Source organism: Odontesthes bonariensis, chromosome 5 (genome assembly GCF_027942865.1).
Source record: "Odontesthes bonariensis isolate fOdoBon6 chromosome 5, fOdoBon6.hap1, whole genome shotgun sequence".
Lineage (NCBI taxonomy): Eukaryota > Metazoa > Chordata > Actinopteri > Atheriniformes > Atherinopsidae > Odontesthes > Odontesthes bonariensis.
In genome coordinates this window covers 6,745,942-6,764,346 of record NC_134510.1, presented here as the reverse complement: position 1 = coordinate 6,764,346, position 18,405 = coordinate 6,745,942, and the positions used below count along the sequence as shown (strand labels likewise).

The 18,405-nt window shown below is 38.6% G+C and overlaps 1 protein-coding gene across 2 annotated transcripts in view; it reads right to left on the bottom strand.

Moving 5' to 3' along the window:
- ncalda (neurocalcin delta a) overlaps positions 1-18,405 on the bottom strand; it is an 89,633-nt gene that overhangs the window by 41,793 nt on the left and 29,435 nt on the right. The window contains exon 1 of one of the 2 annotated variants that reach the window (XM_075464701.1): positions 7,966-8,292. The exons of the other annotated variant lie outside the window; for it this stretch is intronic. The gene's annotated coding sequence lies outside the window, so the exon portion shown is untranslated. Of the gene's footprint in view, positions 1-7,965; positions 8,293-18,405 lie in introns of those variants that run through there. 2 annotated transcript variants of the gene reach the window in all.

Here is an 18,405-nt window from a genome sequence, read left to right as displayed (position 1 = left end):
ATTCTGGATGATTTTTTTACAACGTTTGAAGGCACGAACAACCAGCTTCTTCTGTCTGTGTAACAATGCAAACCGGAATATAAACAAATAAATGTATAAGAACTTGCAACAGTAGTATTGAATCTTGAATTGACATCATCATTATAAAAAAGCATGTGTGCAGTTATCAAGTATGTAGGATCTGATAGCAAAGAATCTAATTTCCTGTTTCCATGATTCACCATGTGAGAAATAAATCTCAAGTAGGAAAAACAAACTAGCGATTTTATGGCAAATATGCATTTAGTCTAGGTAAATAAATAGGTTTGCAAAAACATGCCCATGAAAAGAATCTAAATTTAAATTTTTTTAAATTATTCAAATAATCTGCGGTGCAAAGTTAACATACCATTTTTTTCACTGTATGAAAAATGCGGTGATAATAACTGTTAAATAGTTAAATACAAAGAGAAATAAACCTTTTCTCTCCCCTTTGATTAAACACCCTGATGATAATATTTTCAGCTTTTGATTCACAGAGGTGGTAAAGTGTCAACTATTGAATGTGACAAATAAACGTGGTCATACAAAGTCAGAAAACCAAACTTAATTTAGTAGAAAACGAAAGTTCACAGAAAAGAAACTCTTTTTTTTCCTCCAGTGTCCAGCATAACATAACAGTGTGTGCAAATTCCACACTGCGACTAAAAATAGAACATCTGTTTCCCATAGCTCCTCTAAACCAATGCATGGGAGCCTCAAGGCAAGTTGATCCCTTGAAAAAGATCTATGTCAGTGGCTGTCACCTTATGTGAGACCTTAATAATGCAGGAAATCCTTCAGTGTACCTCATCGGGGGTGGAATTCAGCTGAAAGACTAACAACCTCAACATAAAGAAGCCCATTGGAGAACGACAAAGAGAATGGGTGACCAGCTGTCCCTTAAAAACCGCCATTAGCATTTGGCTGTTTCAAGGCACTCACTCATTTTGTATCAATCAAGAATCAAGAATCTTTATTGTCACTATGCAGGCATAATGAAATTTTGTTTCGAAGCTCTCGCTTAGAATACACAAAACGACACAAGGCACACAGTATAAAGATATCTAAATAATATAAAAATAGAATAATGCTACAGATCATGGCATGGAAATACTTTTATTTGCTGCTCTTTGCTGTTCTTTCAGTGAACCCCATAAAAAAAATGTATATACAAAATACCTGAAACAAATAGTTTACCCATTGTTTCCTAAACCATTTTTTTTATATACTGACCTCATAAACCTAATGATTTATAAGTCCCCTGCCAAGATACAACACTCAAATACAAACACTGCAGTTTGGTAAATGACATTTCCCCAAGTATGATTATTGTTACCCTCCTTTATTTTTATTAATTTTTTACAACTGTGGGAATGCCATCCCACAGTTAGTAATTCCGAGAGCGAGAGGCAGACATTGCACCAATTAATCCATCCACAAATAATAAAAAACAATCACACAAATAAAATTGAGTCTCTTTAAGACAAAGGATCCCGGACGAGCACCCAATTTATGTTGTGACCTGGCATGTTGGGCCACAACATAAAATATAGACTTAACGCAAAGGGTTAAAGGAAGTACTTTGCTTATGAATAAAAGCCAGCCAGCTCTAACTCTGCAGCAACATACCACAAGCAGCAGAAGCAGCAACCTCTCTGCAAACCACATCAGCCATGCTTTATGCACATCCTTCATAGGTTAAGCCAATGAAGACACTTTGAACAATTAAGCCCATGCACCACCCAAGTATTCTTCCACTGCCTTTCCAAGACCAGTGAGGACACAGAAGTTGGCACGGTTGGGTATAAAACCTTTAAAGAGGCAGAGCCTCACAGAAAAAAAGATGGGCAGAGATTCATCAATTTGTAACAAAACCTGAATCTAGAAATGACTGATTACTGATTCTCAGTGTAAATTTGCAAAGATTTTGAATATTCCCTCATCTACAGTACATGATATCAATCAAAAGATTCTGAACATCAGGAGGCTCTCTGTGTGCATCGGACATAATTGAAAATCCATATTGCATTCCCATGATCTTTTGGCCCTCAGGTACTAGTGCATTCAAAGCAGACGGGATTCTGTCACGGAAATCACTGCATAGGCTCAGGAACACTTCGCAGTGCCATCCAAAAAAATGCAGGTTAAAGCTCTATCATGCAAAGAAGAAGCCATGTGTGAACATGAGTCAGAAATGAAGCTGGGAACTGGGGCACAGTTAACTGGATTGAGGGACAAAGTGGAAAACTGTTCTGTGGTAAGACAAATCGAATTTTGAAATTCTTTTTGGAAATCATGGAGGTCAAATCCACCAGACAAAAGAGGAGAAAGACCATGCGGTTTTTGCCAGCCCTCAGCTTCCATCTGTGATGTTATTGAGGTGCTTTAGAGCCTATTGAAATGAAAACTTGCAGATCTAGAAAACCAACATCAATATATATATACAGGTTTTAGAACATCATATAATCCCATCCAAACATATTTTTCTGGAAAAGGCCTTGCATAATTGAGTAAGACAACGCCAAACCGCATACTGCATTTATTACTACAGCACGGCTTCGTAGTAGAAGAGTCTGGTTGTTGGACTGGCCTGCCAACAGTCCTGACCTTTCACCAATTGAAAATATTTGGTGCATCATGAAACGTAAAATATGACAAAACACCCAGGGCTGTTAAGCATCTATAATCCTTCATTAGACAGAAATGGGACAACATTCATCTCCCAAAGGTCCAGCAACTGGTCTCTTCAGTTCTTAATCAATTATGGATTGTTGTTAAAAGCAGACAGGATGATACATAAAGGTAAAAATGACCCTGTCCCAACTTTTTTAACGATGTGTTGCTGCCATCAAATTCAAAATGAGCTAATATCTTTTTATGATAATAATAAAATGTTTTAATTTCAACATCTAATATGTGTCTATGTTCTATTGTGAATAAAATATTGATTTATGTGATTTGCAAATCAGTCTTTTAATTTACATTTCCCCAAGCGTCCCATCCTTTTTGAAAATGGTTTTAACAGAGAGGGTGACTTTGTCTTTTTTCTTTCTCGGTACGTCATGAAAATAATGAATGTATAATGAATGTCTGACACATCTATTTACTGAGGCGGCGCTATGACAGTCAATGAGTAAGCACGCTTCACCTTGGTGAACCACAAACTGACATCCCAACATCCCAGCATAGAAGTATAATCGTCTCTCAAGTGTCACGATCCTTTTTCTTCCTCGCTGCAGCTGGCCCCGGTTTGAGTCCCGCATTGGACGGCCCTGTGTTGCATGTCGCTCCCCCTCTCTCTGCCCCCTGCTTCCTGTCTCTCTGAACTCTCCTATCCACTAAAGGCACAAAAGCCCCAAAAAGTAATACATTTTTTTTTAAAAACTGCGTTAATGCGCGATAAAATAATTAACGCGATAATAACGAGTTAATTTTCCCAGCCCTAAATAAAAAATATCACAACTGCCGAAGAACACCAATCGAAGTTAGTGACTTTTTACTCTTTAGTCGTGTGTGGTTTTCCAAACAGAAAACTTAGGAATTTACATACATTAGGTGTGTTTTGAGTGTTACACGGTCTAATTCAATACTATCACTCAGTTAATACACAGAAGGAGGGGTAAGGTGAAAGACACGCTCACTGACAGGTGTTTATGTGAGTGGGTCCACATTGTCTCCATTTCGAATTAAATGAAATGCTACAAACATCTATAAATTTAAATACATTTTACCATAGATTTTATTTTCACTTCATTAATCAAACTCTGAATGAATCTTTTGACTATTAATAAAGCTGTAGAAGCATGTTTTCATGTGCAGCTGCATCTCTGGCTTCTATGCTGTGTTCTGTGTCCGTACATGAGAAAGCACATGCATCATACACATTTCTACTGACAGCAAAGTGAATGAAAATGCTTCAGATTACAACGGAGCTTTAACAGGGAACATTTAGGTACAGGACTGCCAGTGGCTGCAGTCATCTAGCATGCACAGGTGTTTTCCGGGTTCTGCATGGTTCTTCAAATCAAGTACTATTAAACTTATATATCACAAAAAAATGACATTTAATACCTACACAAGGAAAAATAGCTATAATCTCTAGAATAATTTGTTCCAACTATAATTTTACTCTTTCACACAACAATTATACACATCAGAAAGAAAACTTGAACAACTTTGAAAATGTTCCATCACGTTCATTATCAGCTACTTAACACCTGATAACATTATAAGTAACCTGAGATAAAAGATAAAAGACAGGAACAAATGTCTAACTGCCTCTCCAGGTGTCTGTCTAATCTCCTATCTCTGAGCATATTTATCACTTAAACTCCTTTTTATTTCTCTCTGCCTCTGGTCATAAATCATCTGTTACATAAACTGACTTGAAGTTAGTGTCCACTAGTGTTACATGTGAGTCCCTTAAGCTCAAAACAGGATATTATAGAAGCCTGGTTCATAAAGTATTAGCTTAGTGTGTGTGTTGCAGAATCAAACAGGTTTTTTTTTTTTTTTTTAAATGGATGTGGGCATAAACACATACCTCTGTGCATGTGTGCCCCTCATTCAACAAACACTCGGATGAAGAGGTGTCAACTTTCCCAAGATATAGCTACCTTAAATTAATTGAGATCCAATGCAGTAAGTAAACACACACACATTAAAAAGAGAAACATATTTGTACGCAATCGTTTGTTGCGCATCTGCAAACATACATGGACAGCTGTGCACAGGTGGAACAGATGATCTGCGTGCAGATTTAAGATGCTAGTAACTTGGAATCCTTGGAACTTTGACTCTGAACAGCATTCTATAATGCTGTACTGTTGGTTGAGATACATTCTATTTGCTTAAAATCCCTGATATTGCAGCAAGGCAATATTTGGATTTGCTTGTTTGTTTTTTTGCAGTTCATAAAAATGTTTCTATATGTCTATGTCTGTAACTGAAGGTACTTTTAGAGGTTGTTTTTAGGGGTAAAGACCTATTAGAACACATTTAAGACCTGAGATGCAAAAGGCACATTATTTTCTTACATTGTACATTGCAGAAGTATCTTCTGTCACACTACATTTTAGCTCCCTTCTCTTTAATCTTGCCTTCTGAAAGGTTAAGTCTAGTCTGATTAATATGAAGATAATACATACTTTATGATACAAATAGCATGTGTTTTAAACTGTTGTTTGTGCTGTTAAAATTGGCTTATTTAATAGACATGAGCCCAGTAGTTTTCCATAAAGGACATGAGACATGACCTTTACTGAGACTGACACAGACAGAACAGGGAACCCTGAGATCCAGGTGCGAAAGGCACACACATACATTATTTGGATTACTCAGAGACATTATTTGGGTTAGTACGATTCATATCCAATCACATTTGATCAACACGGGATCCACCGTGGGAAACTAGAAGAGATATATGCAACTTGTTACCGGAAATAAGGGGCTCTGTCTGACGGATTCCTGCGAGAGTTTTGTCATACTGAGACCAGCGCTGAAATACTGCATTTGTTGCCATAACAATAAACACTTCATTTTCACTTGAATTACTGCGGTCCGTTCTTAAGCCTCCTACTAAAAGAACCGAATCTAATAAATGGTGCCGTGACACGAGGTTTGAAGGCTAAAGGACCACCGTTCCGTGCGACCGACCCCCGTCCGAGGGAGGACGCCTCTAGGTGATAGGAGAGACAGCTTTTTTCAGACAATCAGGCGCCAAGAAAAAGGTGAGCAGAACACCACTTAATGACTAAATGTGTAATTTCTGCATAGTGAATAACCTAAATGAAGTTGTCTGAATTAAGTTGTCCTCTGTTCATGGTAAATCCAAGTGTTAATGTACTGTCTGATGTTTGCATTGAATGGTAACACGTGAAGTATAACTACACATAGTTACATGCAGGGAAAGTAAATAAGTGTCCTGACAAGTGAATTCGAACAAAGTGACAAGATAAATTCATTTTATAAATGAATGTCCCATGCGGGGAGCTTGTCTTCAAATTTTTTCCGTGCACTAATAGCTAAGTGTGACCAAGTAGTTTATAAAATCCCCAAATTGAGGGGGGTCAACTAGATAAATAAAATTAGTGGATTCCGACACGGAAGGGTTCTCCTCTGACGAAAGTTAGGACGAGGGATTGAGACTTCCGGTGTTCGAGGAAGTTTCCCGCAACAAAGTCGGATGTACTCTATAAATTTATACTGTAGGACACAGGGTCAGATTTTTTAATTTTCATGCAACTGTGGGGTGGGGTTCGCCGCTCGAAGAAATTTGACTGCGCCAGCAGATCTCGAGTGGTTTCTGTTCAATATTGGGGTTGGTATAGATAAAAAGTGGGGAGAGCAAGTGGCTGCGCGTGCTATACGGGTCGCTTTGTTTGGGGAAATCAGTATTTTTATGGTGTGACCCAAAGTTTTGGAATAAAGAAATGCTTTGATAAGTGGAGCGCACATAACACAGCGTTCTGTGTAGAAGTTTCTTCACTACTTTCAGCATTTGGGCAACTAAGGCCTTCCATATACTTTGAATAACACGTGTATAACTTTTGAATATGTCACAAAAATTGATTGACGACTGGAAAAAATGCAAATAGTGATAGTAATAAATAGTAATCTAATAGTGCAAATGAGTGCATTTAAAATTCTTACTTTCATTTTGCTTCTGAGCACACTCTGAGCAATATCTTAATGAGACATGAACATGTAGGATGTAAGTACAGGAGGAAACTGTTACTTTATCTCAGCTATTTACCTGATTGTTATCTAATCCGATGCTATTTACTGATTTCAAATGGACCAATATAAATTTATCTAAAAACAAAAGCCACAAATCTCAAATCTCATCGACAAATTCTAATTTGTGCCCTAATCTGTTGAACAGCAGTGGACATTTAATTATATGTACTTAGTAAATATCTGATGCTAGGATACTTTAGAGCTGTTACATGCCTTTGGATGGTGTCCACATCATTAGGTTGGGGGCAACGGCTGCTGAAGAAGGGAAAAGAAAGGAGATATAGTCTCACAGCAAATGTGCTCAAGAGAAGCAGTGAGTAATGTGGAGAAAGGGTCCAAGCCACTTGTTTTCAGCATTGCTCTTTCTATCCTCTTTACTTGGGTTAAATTCAAAATAGTATGCTTTTGTTTGAGGCATGCAGGGAGGTTAGAGGGATGTGGAGGTGGGGGGTTGGTTAAGCACTGGTGAAGGGGGGGCTCAAGATTGACACTGTCTTGCTAAAAAAGAAAACTTATAAAACTCCTTGAGCAAAAAGTTAAATTCCACCCCTATATAATGGGATTTATTTTTAGAAAAGAAAAAAAGAAAAAAGTAAACTGATCTGATCTTGAGATTGCAAGAGTTACAGTTTTGCCTTGCATACCTCTGAGGCTTTCCCATTCCCTCTGAGGGGGGCAGGTGGCAGCTGCTCTCCCCCCCTCCCTGCCTCTGTCTCTGGAAGACAGAGCCAGAAGCTCCAGCCCACACTACTGCCTCTAACATTAGCAACGCTTTGGGAGGAAAAGCCATGTGGAGCCACACATCACGACACCCGAACAGTCTCTATACAGTAACGTTAGCACTCTCCTTCCTTCTGTTTTCTACCATGCACTCACTTCCTGTAGGGGGGTTGAAAACAGATGAAGCTGTGTTTGTTGTGAAGGAAAGCAAAGTCTTCAAGAGAGCCCTCTGATCAGGGGTCTTTCAATCCCTCACACATCAAGCTGTAGTTTTTACTCTAATATTTAACTAAATATTCATAAGGTGACAAAAAAGGATGTAAGACACACAAATGCATTCACAACTTCCCTTCAGCACAATAAAGAGACTCAAAAATAACACAAAACATCCTTTATCCAGCTTTAAGTTGCTACTCCCGCTTCTGGAGGCAACTAGTGTCTGTTAAAGCACACAACACGCACAAATAGAAAACCCAGGGAGCTTACCTCACTTTATAGCGGTGCACAAGCTGTTCAGCAGTCCATCACACAGCGCTTTCTGTCTGGACTAAGTTAGCGACAGCAGCAGCAAGAGGAAGAGGAGGAGGAGAAGAAGCAACAGGCGAGAAGAGAAGACAGCACCGGAAAATACAATGATGAGAGCAGTAAAAAGGGGGAAAGCGCACCCGAGAGGGGGAGGAGAAGAGTGACCAAAACAGAGCTAACACTGACTGACAGACTCCCGGAGTCTCCTATAGTCTGAGCAGAAGGTTTATTCAAAGCCCACAAACTAACTCACTCCTCTGCCTGCCTGCCTGCCTCCCGAGCCTGACGTCAGCTAGTCACATGACCTCACTGTGGTGAGTGTGTGTGGGGAAATGAAAGTGGAGGGAACGCAGACTGAGAGGCATAAAGAGAGACGGAGAAGCCTGTGTTGCCGTGGTAACAGGCGCACTGCACGGCAATGATTTCAACAGGTCATCTGACGTACATAAAAGATTTTTACGTGCAAGGAAGCTGTAGAGACAGACTAATCTACAGTAGTACTCTCCAGTTTTCAAAAGCAATAAATAAAAACAATATTTAAAAAAAAAAAATGTGAACCAGAGAATCTGTACTTACTGCTTGGAATTCTTAAAGCATATTTTGCATAGTTTGCTTCTGAAGGTAAGGTTTCTCTGCACTACAGGGGATTTTATTCATCTGTCCTTTTTAAAACATTGCTAGTTCATATGAATTTACTTTCCCCTTTGTTGATTCTATGCAGAGTGCAAGAATTCCTTCAGAATGCCACCAATTGATTAAACACATAAATTAATAAAGGAACTAAAAAAAAAAAAAGGAAATAAATAAAAAATGTCACCCAGAATCGAAAATCAACTTCATAACATTTGGGAAATGGGGAATACAGTAGCTCCAGTTAAAACAGGTTTTTCAGTTTTATGTCAGTAATAGTCCGTACTGACTTGTATTTGCAAACTTTAGTATAGAGTCAATTTCAACACTTAACACTATGATAAACAGTCAAACAAAAACACTATAGAGGGAAATGGCTGTCCCAGCTCTGCCCAAAGGTTAAAAAAAAAAATCTAAATTCACAAACCTATGCAGCTCCTTTTCAGACATGCACTGCTTCATATTAATCAGATGGAAAGTTAGTGTGTTGGGGTCATTAATAACCACCTGGCGCTTTTCTGTGATATTTTCAGGTGGCGATCTGACCAAGTTAGACCGAGTAACATAAACTATCACTTTCAACACAGGACAAGTGTGAACTGCTACAGGCACATTAACGGACAGACGTCTAACAAATGATCAACTATTCAGAGGAATCTGATGGGTCATGACACTGAATAAATTAATAACAGCGTTGTCCAAATGTTCCTCTCCCATGGTTTTATCAATTACAATTAGCAATTTTTTTTTAAATCAGCATCTCAGACAAATCAACAAGAGGGAAATGTTTGAAGTGTAGCTGCTGTTCCTGCTCTACGTCTGATCATATGTATCAATGTTTTCCTGTTACCATCGACAACGTTTTTATTTTTTTTGGAAGCTTGATATGAATTCTTCTGGCAAAACAAAAACGGGACTCTGAAGGGACTTCTAGTGTGTGGTGTAGCTTCTCTTCAGACAAACAGCAATGGGAGTGAAGGAAACATCCTCTTTTCTTTTTTTTTTCGTCACGCTATTATGAATTGTTATAGCAATATGACATGCTGTTAGACCTGAGATGCAGTCATATTTTGCAGCACTTCATACATTGTACATTGTCTTAAAAAAATTGCAAGTATTGCACGCACACCATTGCATGTCTCCTTCATCACGTTAACAGGAATGTCTGCCTTCGCTTGAACAGAATTATGAAGGAGGAAAGGGTCACAGGAAGTAGTTTCAAGATGGCCACCGAGGTTTGGTGTATTTTGTTAGGCTCAGCACCTTTTCCTCTTTTCTTAACATTTCTCTCCATCTCTGGTCAGTATCAGCCTGTGTTTTTCATTTCAAGACTCAAACAACAGGTACAGAGAAAATGGATGTGTTTGAACACTGTTACTTTGCGGCTTCTGATTGCTCCACCTGTTCAACGCCTTTGTTTGGCCAGTAATTAATCATCTACTTTTGGACTTTCTACTGACTTTAATAATACAACTAGACTGAATCATTTTGGACATGGATATCTAGCTACTTATTCCATTCTCTGGCAAAAATAATATTTCAATAGAAAATACAGCAAACAAATCATCAAGAGAAGTTAATGGCATGCTTGCAATACTCCACTGTTTCTGCTGCTACTAAGGGGGGATATACAGACGAACCCTGGTCCATTAAGAAATTCAATCCCCGGTCACAACTCAACACAGCAAAAACAATACCGTTCGGCATGATTACACTGGAGGGACGGAACCAAAGGACATGTTCAAAATCGAATCACTGTTTACTGGGCTTTCACAACCCTTTCGGGATTCCACCCAAATTGAATCCCAATCTCAACCAGATGAGTGTGCTCTACAGGATCAAAGAGGTGAACTGTCTAAGGGCTGTCTCCATCAGGGTGCGCAACTGGGTCCAGCTGTTGCAACGCTATTTCAGCGAGTTTCCACTGGAGGGAGGGAACCAACACACATGCTTCAGGGGCGGTTCTAGGGGCATTGGCCCCAGCTGAAATCTGATTGGCCCCCTGACGTTCCCCTGTCCTGTAACTCATCTGTCTTTTGTCCGGTTCAGTTCCCGTCACAAAAACCGAAGAATAATGCTGTTTTAGAGTGAAATGTACAGTAGTCACCCACATGCGACTTTGTGTATGTTTGTGAGAGAGATGTTTTGAACTGCCAGTATTTGTCAAAAAGTAAAAAGGTTTTAAAAAATTAAATAAAATGCTGGATTTTCTCACATGCTGTGTGTGTTTGAGAGCATTTTGTCTATGTACAGTAAAAATGCATGTAAAATTGGTTAGGAGTTTTTTTTTTAATTACGTGTTTAATTAAGTGTTTGAACATGGTGTGACTGGTGAAATGTATATACAGTACCTTACCAAAACAGGGAATTGTGTGCAAGGGTGTTGGATAAATACTTGGCCCCTCTATGAACACTGTGGCCCCTTAATGGCCCTTTACTCAGAAATATCCTAGATCTGCCACTGACATGCTCCATTAGAAATTGCTACCTGATCTCCAACAACTCACCTGTGATTCTACACCTCATGCAGATGAATGCAGAACTATCCCGCTCATATCTTGACCCACTACTAAAATTTGATGCACACATAAAGAAAATATCCAAAACAATTCAAAGAAATATAAATTGCTTTAGACTTATTTGGCTCTTCATTCCAAACCAGGCGGCCCTGCTGTACATGCATGGGATGATATTTTCTCATTTCTCCTACTGCATGACAGCATGGGCCCAGGCAGCTCCCTCAGCCACAAAGGGCATTGGTTCACTTTACAATCAAGCAATGAAAATTATGGACAGAAAACCAATCCGTTATCACCATTGTCAAATCCTCTACAAACATAATTTGTTGAGCTTTGACAGTTTTAGCAATTTGTGTTTTCTCAAATTATTTTTTAAATGCTATCACAATTTGGCTCCAGAACCACTCAGGGAATTTATAAAGAGACCAAACAGCAGCAGGACAACAAGAGGCAGCTCCAACCACAACTGTACAATCCCTAAGTGCAGAACATCGTTTGGACAGTCTGTCTTTTCTTACAAAAGCTGTAAACTCTGGAACTCACTGCCCACAGATATTAAGTCCATCAGTGAGTTTAAATTGTTCACCTTTAAACTTAAATTTTAGCTTAAAACAAACCAAAACTGTACTCACTTGTAAAAATGTGAGTGTGAATGAATGAGATGAAAATTTGAACTGCACTGTTGTATTTATAGATTAATGTTCTAATGTAAATGAATGTCTATTTTAGGACTTGTGTCAGCATAGAAAAGCCTAACCAGGGACGGGAGTTGTAAATTAGCACTTGTTGCTATACTCTGTATGCATCACATCAGCTACAAGCTTTGATTTGTAACTATGTCTGATAGTATTGTCCCTGTCAAATAAACTAAAAAATTTTTTTTTTTAAAAACACATGAAAATGGCAAGAAAACATGCAGCGAAACGGATAACCAGCAAATCCTCCGCACACGGTAACAGAAGCTTTCCAGGACATGCGGAAGGTAAGCAAAGGCAGTTTAGATTTTTTCAGACTGTAAATCATGCAAAGGTCATATGGGACACAAAGACAAAACCAAAAAGTGGGAGGACATTTAAACATCCGAAGCATTATAGCAAAAGAGATCAGATTCAACACCTGGATTATTTATGTTTAACTGAATCGTAGCTAAATTGTAATATCCCAGCACATATGATTGATGCCCCTGGTTATGTCTAATTTAGGAAAGACAGATTGACGGGAAAGAGGGGTGGAGTGCTGATTTATATTAGAGACGTTTTTTTAAATGTGGTGAAATTATTGTGGATACTGATAGAATATGTGGTCATTCAGTTAATGCCATCAACAAAAATTAAATGTAATATTGTGACCTTATACAATCCTCCATCACACAATGCCTCATTTTACCAGGATTTATACGAATTACCGAAACAAATAAATTGTAGTTTTTAAACTATAATTCTATGGGACTATAATATAAATTGGTTGGGCAAAAGTAGCAAGAAAAAGCTAAAAACAATCTATTCGAAACACAATTTCCAGCAAATAATCGAAGTACCAACAAGACTTCAGAAGGTCAGCAAAACTCTCATTGATCTGATCTTCATGAACAGAACTCAAAGAGTGACAAAGATATATAATTTGATTACAAGCCTGTCCGACCATAATAACGAAAAACTTTAACAATCCTGGTCCAATGACGCCGTTAAACCAGAGCCTGCAGGCATCCCCGAGAACAAAATTATACAATTTGAAAATGAATTACAGAATATTAACTGGGAAAATGTTATACAAGTTCACAATGTAAATTATTGCTGTGCCACAATGTTGGAAACACAGTTCTGACGTAGAAAGGTATTTGCCAACTAATGAAGAAAAGAGATCACGCACTCAAACACTCAAAAACACAAAGACACACACAGACACACTTATTTTTCAAGGTTAAGAAATAAGGTAATTGGGGAATTGCAATTGCATTTAACGTAACTAATTGGCAATTCATAGGCGAAAAGCTCGGCGCTCTGGAAACATCTAAATATTTTGACAATTCGAACTTCTAATCAGAAAAATCAATTTTGGAATTGAATTTAAATGGAATAGTTAGTAACGACAATGTGGAAATTGCAACCAAATTAATAAATCTTTATCCAATCAGTGGAGGAAGTGGCAGCAAATTTCTGACCAGTTCAGTGAGAAGACATACCGAGCTATCATTGTCTTTAAATATTAAAGAGGTAAATCAAATGAGATCAGTAAAATTATAATGCAGTCAAAACATTCTAAAGGCCAAGGATAAATTTGGGTTGGATAGCCTATTTATTAAAAACATTTATTAAAAATGTAATTGTAAAGACCTAAACAGGGACAGGGGTTGCAAATTAGCCTTCGGCTAGAAACACTTATGCATTACATAATTTTTTTTTCTTTCTTATAGAATAATGTTTTATGCATTTGTCCATGCTCAGAAATTTTTGAAAAAAAATAAATAAATAATGCTATTAATGTTACATACTATAGAACCATATTTTCCTAAAGGCTGCTTTAGTGCAATAGTGTTTATGATTATTATGTCAGTTAGTGTATTTAAAAACTCAGGAACCTATCAACATTACATGGCCATACTTCATTGATTTTCTCAGGAGAGCAAAAGCCCACTGTTTGTTCATAAGAAAACAGAATATCAGCATGTCTGCAGGGATGCTGGACTACTTTTCTTCTCGAAAGAATCTTGAAGCTGATTAGTTGTACTGTGTTTGAACAGAATTGAACAGAAGTTTTTGCTTTTTGTGTGACCTCAACTCAACTTGAGCTATGATCATGTTAAACGAATCTGGGGCAGGACCTTTGTATGAGACTGAGGGTGTGCACAGTGGGAGGTAAACATGACCAAAGGCTCTCCTTATCCCATCCTCCACTCATTCAAGCAGAACAGCTTTGGTCTGATTACATTCATCTCAATAGCATCAGTTGGCCAGTTGAATGGAGCACAGTGGGGCCCAGGGTGGGAGCAGGGGCAAGGTCAGCCTGGTGGAAACAACCCCCAGTGGACCACGGTGAGTAACGGTATGTACGGCTGAGTGAGCGACATCGGTAAAAGAGACATAAGATGAAATGCTGCACAGCGTGGAGAAAACCGACAGAATGCAAAGAAAAGTAATTTAATAATGCCTGCGGCAGAGATAAATATGATTGGCATCCCGCTGAGGAGCAAATCAGAGACTGAGAGAATGGAAGCCATCATGACAAAAAAGAGGAAAGCACACACAGCTCAGATGATGCAAGAAACTAAAACGAGAGGATGACTGTTAGGTGGGTAAATAGATTGAGAGAGAAATTATTTAGAATAAAGTCTGAGTCTTGGGATTAGTGGGCTGGGAGTCTGGGAGAGGCATTGGCCACTAAATATACAGGCTGTTTTTGTAGGTGACATGAGAAACTGGTCTTTCAATACATTTTATATACATTTATGCATTTATTTAACTAAAATAATCAAGGAGGGAGGGGGTGATGAAGAAGTATTTCTTGGTACTGGAGCTTGAAGACAACGAGTAACAAAAACATATAGATTTGGAAATGTTGTCCACTTACATTACATCAAAGGAGGCATGTATGCTTGTGTTTCAATGTGTATGTGTGTTAGGATGTAGGGTGGGTAACAGGCACAAGAGGGAATTCCTTCCTCCTGAAGACTCAGGAAGCAACAGCATGCTGGAAGTGAAAACAACTTCTCTTTCCAAGGCAAACGCTTGTGAAGTTGTTCCTTTGGAAACAAAACACCCCCTGCACAATGACTCAATGTTTGAAACTTAAATAACACATTTTTTCTTTGGAGTGTGTTACTAAAATCAGCTGAAGCAAGAAAAATAAATAAAATAAAATAAAAAATAAAAAAATCGGGTATAAAACAATAGTTCCAACAATGGCAAATAAACCCAAAACACTACTAATGAATGCCATTGTTGTGGGAAAACTATGTTGGAAAAGTTTTTGTCAGAATTATTAAGGTTGTTATGAGGTAATCAGTATTTTAGCAAAATGTTGGACCTGTAGCTGAATATTAGGTTTTAATCTCTGCAGCTGGACTGAAGATATAAAATGGCTACAGAGTATAAATGATATAATCAGTTCTCAGAGAGGGGAGGTGCACAACTGTTAACAAGATTTGAGCAGCACATGCTGAACTTTTCATCACGTTTTGTCTTTCCAGGAAAGCATCATAAACTATACACAATAAACCATCAGTACAATGGCTGAAAAAAAAAAAACCCAGTCCCGAAAAAAGAGACATTAATCTTAATGCCTGTGATACATGTGTTATGACTGGTTTGAGGAAATAGACAAATGCAATGAACACAGACAAAAAAAGATAAGGTTGAAATAAAAAACACACACTGCATTATTTCTCTCAGTCCATCCATTTTCTATATCATTTCAGGGTTTCATTGCAGAGCCTATCCCAGCTGCCATTAGGTGAAAGGCAGGGTACACCCTCGTCCATCTACCTCTATGCCAGTCCATCACTGGGCCGGCATAGAGGCAAACAACCATGCTCACTTCCACTCACTGCTAGGGTCAATTTAGGAATCACAAATGGTGATTGCATGGTTGGAGTGAACTGGAAGTATTCGGGAACACCTGCATGCACAGGCAAAACATGCAAAATCCACACAAAAAGACCAAAGCTGGGATTTGAACTTGGAACCTTCTTGCTGTGAAGTGACAGTGCTAATCCCCACACCTCCGTGTAGCCCACACTGCATGATTTCTAAAATTAAATGAGTTCTGCAATGGCGCCACACTAATACCAGTCTGTTGCCGTAGATCTGAGCATATTTTGTCTCTGTATCTGCACATGGGAGCAGCTGATATAATTTTCCAAAACCCTAGCAACGGAAGAGGAGGAGGTTTAAACCATTTGCCCCTTGATTGTCATGGGGAAACTTGAGCTCAGTGGCATATAAAATTGATGATCTTGAACCCGACGAGGACACAGTGGGAAAATCAGGAAGGTAAAATTATTTGTTTAACTTAGACACGGCTGGAGGAGCTACTCCAACAACTGTCTATCTAGCTTACAGATTCTACGGGCAGACAGAGACTACAGACAGAGCAGAAACAGTAAAGGAAAAGGTACCGTTCTTAACAAAATATGGTACAATTGTGGACAGGTCGTTGAGAAGGAGTGTCTCTGCATCTCAGATGTGCAACTGTTGGCTGCGACTTTCTGTCAACGTTGTTTACAGAGAGTTCAACTGTGTCGTCAAATGGCAAATCCATTCATGGTGATCTCTGAAGAATTCAAGCACAGCTCTTTCTCTGCTACACTTTAGCTTTCCAAAGGTTTGTCAGAAATATAATACAAATATAATAGAACTATACATTTCAATAAGTTTGTTTTGACTCTCTTTAGCCACCACCAGAAAGCTATAGTGTCTGCTCTGACGAGTTTAGAGTTCCTCTTATCGCACCTGTTGCCTGTTCAATATCAGCACACCTGCAATCACTCTCCTGACAACCCAAGCAGTATTTACATCTTCATTATTGCACTTTGTCAGATCCTATGCTTTGGAGCTACTTTACAACAATAAGTGTTTTTCGGTTAGCATTTTCACACTCAGTTAATCTACTCCTCTACTTGCATCTTTGTCCCTCCCACTAGAGGGGTGAGCAGACGAGGGGAGGAAAGAAATGACAAGAGAGGAAGTGAGGTGAGAGCCATTTAACAAAATGAGACATAATTTCAGAGCCATCATTTTAAATCGAAGGTAGTTAAATATGACGTGTGACATAACTGCATAATCAAACCAAAGTTTGGTTGGGGCACACATCTGTGTTTCAATTATTTCAGTCAGATGAACATTAAACTTGTTGATTAGAAAGTACATATTTACTTTGAATTGCATTAACAGATGAACGCACCACGCACTATTTAGAAATCGCAGATTCCAAAAACACTTCTCCAAAAGGATACACTTGTGTATTGTTACCTATAGCTCCTGCAGCAATCCTAATCTCCTCTGGGAGCATTTTAAGGAATTGAGACATCCTGCATAATATCTGGCTATGAATGATTTGGACGGAGAAGAGAGAAGAGATAAGAGATAAGAGAAGGAGGCTGAAATTAGATAAATGATTGGACTTATTTGGGTCCTTGTTTTAAGTACACTGTAACAATAAAAGGGTTTTATATGGCTTAATTCTATGTTAATTAATCTATTGAAAAAAGTGTAATTACTTCAACTTAATTACTTTAAAAAATTACCCTCGTACACCTTCTCATCACATCAAAGTTTCTGTTGAGATTCTGGTGAGTCGGTAATAATGTGCTGAGCCTTCAAGAGAAACTGTTTGGAAGAGCACAGAGAATTCCTGCCATCTCAGGACAGATACAGCTTGTGGAGACAACAGTGATGAAGAGAATGGTGTTGCACAATTAAAAGTATCAGATTTTTGTGTAACCGCCAATTACCACATGCACAGGAATCAGCAAAAAGCTGGCTGGTAGCTTGAGACGTTAATTAATTTCCCACACGCAATATGGTTCTAAATCTGACAATGCACTGTCCTGAGAAGAGAGACAAGAGAGAAAGTTCTTGCATTCATTTGGTAGTAGCAGTATATGTGTTATATACTGCTACTACCAAATGAATGCAAGAACTCACATGGCATAGAAATATTTTATAAAGGTGTTGCACTGTGCAACAAAAAGGGGATTTCTTGTGGCTGCACACCCTACTTTATCGAAAAGCAGCTGGAGTCGGAGAGCACAAACAGCAGCCCAATCTCAACTGATCTCACAGCTTCCATCAGTACAACAGATTAAATTTACAAATCACTGAAACGAATGGACAAATCTCCTTTTTGTGCGTTATGTAACTGCGCTACATGGGGTGGGCGAGCCAATGCACCTCGCTTAACAGGCTGATCCAATATACCACACAGAGCCAAAAACACATGATGACAGCATCCTAGAGCTCTATGTCGTTGTGTAATAGCAAGTAGTGATTCAGAATAAAAAGAGCACATTAAAGGAAACAAACAGTCCCCTAAGTTACCAAAAATGTATGAAAGAAAGAACACCTTTGAGATACATTGGAATTAAACTGTCTCTGCTTTCCATCACATTTTCATCACGTTAGACAAAATGGTAGGCAGAGCTTCGGTGAGTTGCAAATGCTGTTTCCTGGTAATATGATGACTGAAGCTGAAGTTTTTTGGTAGTCAAGCAGCAGCTGTTATGAATAGTGTATGAACATGAGCAGAAAATCAGTTC